The sequence below is a fragment of the Myotis daubentonii genome, chromosome 11 (assembly GCF_963259705.1).
Source record: "Myotis daubentonii chromosome 11, mMyoDau2.1, whole genome shotgun sequence".
Taxonomy (NCBI): Eukaryota; Metazoa; Chordata; class Mammalia; order Chiroptera; family Vespertilionidae; genus Myotis; species Myotis daubentonii.
In genome coordinates this window covers 73,292,061-73,297,009 of record NC_081850.1, presented here as the reverse complement: position 1 = coordinate 73,297,009, position 4,949 = coordinate 73,292,061, and positions in this window count along the sequence as shown.

Genomic DNA, 4,949 nt, shown 5'->3' with positions numbered 1-4,949 from the left:
CATGGAAAATCTACCTAAGAATGAATCCAACACAAAGAAAAGGACAGCTTCTTGGTGATGGCATTTGAGCTCCTGAATCCCACCGTACCTGAATCTGTCCCCTCAGTTTTCCAATTACATGAGTCCAGAAATTCTTCTTTTCTTGCTTAAGCTAATTTGATTTGAGCTTCTGTCTTGTAAAACGGAATGCATTTTACCTAATTGAGAATCTCAGCTAAAAATAGAGCATATTATAAAACAAGGGGGAATGTCATGGAAGCCACAGCCAGAAGTATAACCAGAAAGCACAGGAATGTAAAGGCTGCCGCTGAGGCCACATAATCTCCCACTTCTGCTTGTTCTGTGCATATCTCCTTCTTTCATATCCCTCTGCAGACCAGTGTTTCTGCTGACTCATTGGCTCATCTAGAAAAGATCCCAGGGAGGGGGGGATTTCGGGGACTGGAAAAAAGGTGAAGGGATTGAGAAGTACAGATTGGTAGTTACAAAATAGTCATGGAGATGTAAAGTACAGCATAGGGAATATAGTCAATAATATTGTAATAACTATGTCTGGTGCCAGGTGGGCACTGGAAATATCAGGGGGAACACTTCGTAAAGTGTATGCTTGCCTAACCACTATTCTGTACACCTGCAACTAATACAAAATAATATTGGCCGTAAACTGTAATTGAAAAAAAAATGTGTTTAAAAAAAAAAAAAAAAGGTCCCAGAGCTGATATCATTGGTCCAGATTGGGTCATGTGACCTCCCTGAACCATTCATTGTGATTGGCCAACCAATGGGCCAGTACCTCTGGATCTGAGGATTGGGCTCAGGCCCACCTAAGTCAAATAGACTAAGAAAGGGTGCAGGCTGGTTTACAAAAGCAAGAAAATACAAACAAAAAAACAGAGTGCTGTTTTCCAGGTATGGTGGGATTCAGGACCTTGTCTCAGAGGAGCAGCTCTAATGGAAACTTCCACCTGTGACAGCAGCTTCTGGAGAGCGGGGTTTGCCTGGGTTTTCTTTAATCGTTTTTGTAATCATACCACGTGCCAGAAGGGAGCTGGTTCTGACTCTGGCCCCAGCCGAGGCCCTCCCATGGCATCGTTTGAGTTATAAGTGCCCCGTTATTGTGGAATCATTATGGGGAGGTGAGGGAGTTCCAAGGAGAGAAGCCAGGGAGTCAGGACGGATCATGGAAGAAGTGGCCTCCAGGGATGGGCAGTGAGGACTTCTCAGGGCTATAATCAAGAAGACCAGTAGTTACAAGTGTTAGCGAGGATGTGGAGAACTTGGAGCCCTCCCTTGTACCTGCTGGGGGGAATATAAACTGGTGCAAACTGCTTTGGCAACAGCCTGGCAGGTGTTCACAAACTTGAACATAGAGGCACCACGGGCAGCTCGGACATGTTGTGGGTTTGGTTCCAGACCGCCGCCATGAAGCCACTTGTGATCTTTTTGCTGGTGGAGGGCCTTGCTTTCGCTTTAGAGCTACTTCCATGGGGAACTCGGAGCGTTCCACAGAGCGGAGGAACCAGCTCCCTCTTATTTTTATCTCTGCCCGCATGTATGAAGTGCATGATGTATGACCCAGCAATTCCACTCCGAGCTATATACTCAAGAGAAAGGAAAATAGACGTCCACACAAAAACTCGTAAACGAATCTTCATAGCAGCGTTATTCATAGTTGCCAAAAAATAGAAATGACCCAAATGTCCAGCTGCCGAATGGATAGATTAAAATGGGGCATATAGCCATACAAACGGAGTATGTTCCACCATGAAAGGGAATGAAGTATTGCTGCCACACAGATGGACTTTGAAAATCCTCTTACGTGGAGGAAGCCAGTCACAAAAGACCATCTATTGCATGATTCCATTTCTATGAAGTGCCCAGCACAGGCAAAGCTACAGAGACAGTGCAGATGAGCGGTTGCCCACAGCTGGGGAGGAGCGGTAAGGGAGTGATGCTAATGAGGGAGGTGGGATGCTGAACATGAATTGTAGTGCTGTTTCCATCACTGTGAATCCACTAAAACAACAACAACACTGAGCTGTACACTTTACGTGGGTGAGCGGTATGGTATGTGAATTGTATCTCATTAAACTGATTACCAAACAGAATAGCGAACAGACCAGGAGGTAGGAGATGAGGGGCCTAAGCTGCCCGTCAGCCTGGGAGCTCGGGGCCAACTGTCTGATGAGCTGGCCCCTCCCAACCTTCACCCCTTGGATTTCAAAACAAGTGAAGGGAATCGTGGGGATAAAGGAAAAGGGGGAGAGAGGAGAGGCTATTTCCCGGGCCCCGAGGTGGACGGGAAGCTCCCTGAGGAAGCAGAGCGTCAAGGTGACTGGAAGCCAGCCTGGGGCACTGGCTCAAGTGTTGGTGCAGCGCTGTGGCGTGGGCCCTTTCCTGGGTGTGAAGGACGGGTGGCCAGCACCCTGGGTGGTGTCTGCTTCGCCCTCGATGACCCCTCCAGCCTTACCCACTCCCTGTCTACAGAGGAGGCGCCTGGCAGCCATGTGTGTACCCTGTGGCCCTTGGTTACGGCTGACTGTCCCAGTATGGACCTCGGACCCGAGCTGAATCAGTCTTGGTTCTTTCTCTGGAATTTGGATCTTGACTGAGAAGAGGACCTCTCTTCAAAGGGCTGGAATCTGTGGGCTCGGGGGCTGTGGACAGCCACACTCCCCTCCCCGCACCTCCCTGCGGGCAGAGATAAAAATAAGAGGAAGCCGGTTCCTCAGCCCCGTGGAGTGTTCCGAGTTCCCGTGGAAGTAGCTCTCAAGTAGCTCTTTAGGGATGCTTTGGGAGCCTAGAGGAGATGTGTGAGCCAGTGGGGAGAGCCCCGAGGGACCAGAGCAGGTATGGAGGCTTCTAGATGAAGAGCACTAAAGGGAAGAAGCAGAGGGAGGCTGGGTGTCCCAGCAACTCCCCCGGAGATGGCTGGGAATCAAAGACCATGGCTGCCGGGAGCCACTCCCCTTGGCCAACAAGTTCTAGGGAGCAAAACTTCCACAAATAGCGACATAATGGCCTTGTTAATCTTATCAATAATTAATATTTTGTGCCAGCACAACCCATTATACTTTTCAAAGCATATCCACCTCCACAATCTCACTTGATTTGCTCCGCCTCCATCTATAGTGGAGAAAGAGGTATTCTGCTCTGAGAGCTGCCATGCCCACAGCCCCTTCTAGAATAAAGCTAGATGAGCCACCCCTTGCATACTGAGTTAAGGTGTGCACCTGACACACAGGTAGACACCCCGCAGGCGGGCCGGAGGCCTCAGAGGCCGCACAGCAGGACACGAGTATCCAGCAAGGGTACCAGTGACTGAGCCAACCCAACCTCTCTCTCGGGTTGGAGAGTGAGCCGCCGGAGGGCAGAAGCCAGGAGACACAGAGAGAAGGCGGTAAGCAGAAGCCAAGAATAAATAAGAAGTGGCCGCGGCATCCAGGAGGTGGGATGAAGGTAGGAGAGAGACTTTGGTTCGCAGGGAAGGAGCAGGATGGTCGAGATGGAGGAGGTGGTGGAGGGGCCCTAGAACAGAGAACAGCTTTGGCAGGCGGCACCCCCCAGCTGGGACGCTGGACCAGCACTGGACCCTGAAGGGTGTTCCTTGCCCTGAACACCATTCCTGTCTCCCGAGAACGTGGCTTGGATACCTGTCTTCCTTATCGTCACAGGGATCCTCAGAGGAACCCTCAACAGGAACCACCTGAATTTATTCCATGAATGCAGCCACCCAACCCCATCTAGGCCATACCTCATCTTATTGTGCCTCACCGTATGGCACTTCACAGGTGTTAGATTTTTTACAAATTGAAGGCAAGACCCTCCTCTACCAGCACAAAGGTTATGAGTCAGTGTATTGCGTTACTTGCTTTATTGCAGGGGTTGGGAACTAAACCCTCGGTGTTCCTCAGGTGTGCCTGTAACCCCGGACCTGGCAGGTAGAGACGCTTCCTGGCTAATGTCAGCACATCTCAGCGGAGTCCTTCCTCTTGTCTGCCCTTGAACCCTCTCTTCACCAGAGGGGTCCCTGCTGGGGGCCGACTACATCCCTGACAGGATGTCATCTGCCTTCAGCCGGGACAGTTGAGGGATATGTCCCAGGAGAGGTGACCACATTAGTAGATGACCAAGTTAAGTCAATGATGAGGGAATTCTGTCTTCCTTTTTCTCTCCCATTTTCCCTCCCTCCCACCTGTTCTCCCTTCTTTTCTCCCTCCCTTTCTTCTTACATTTTCTCGAGCAAACCTGACTCTCAGGCACATCCCTTGCTGACTCAAGCATCCAACAGAGTCTGACTGGTGTCTCTGTCCCAATCCACAATTCAGCCTGATTGGCTCAGTTTGGATGGGGCAACCACCTCTCGTCCAATCCCCTCTGGCCAAGGGAACAGTGTTGTGTAGTGTTCATAGGGTGCTTCAGCTTCTCAGAGGAAAGGGGAACACGATTTAGACGAACCCCGAAAGTGCATGCACTAAACAGAGAGGAAGAAAATCAGGGCAGGGGTTACTTTTTTAATTGATACGTGTCGCGTGCTCTAGAAACAGTGCATATGTTTTCTTACTTAGTTCCAGCCTCGCAACTCTGTGAGAGAAGCGCTAATAACCTTACTTGGTAAATGAGGGAAATGAGACGCGGGAAGTTAAGGCACTTGCCCAAGATATTGGGTCTGGTAAGGGGTGCAGCTGGATGCAAACCCAGGGCCATCTCACCCCAGGAATGTTACGCTCTTTCCTCTACTAAACTGCCTGTGTGACCTTGAAATGCGTCACTGCCCTGGCTTTGCTAAAGTCTCAAGACTCCATCGATGCGGGCGACCGGCTCATTCACATTCATCAACATATAACGCGGAAGCAGAGTCCAGGGAGGGTGAGAGACGAGCCCACAGTCACTTAGGAGACCTGGATGCCTGTCCCTTTTGTGCCTTTGAATCCCTGAGTCGCAGGCTG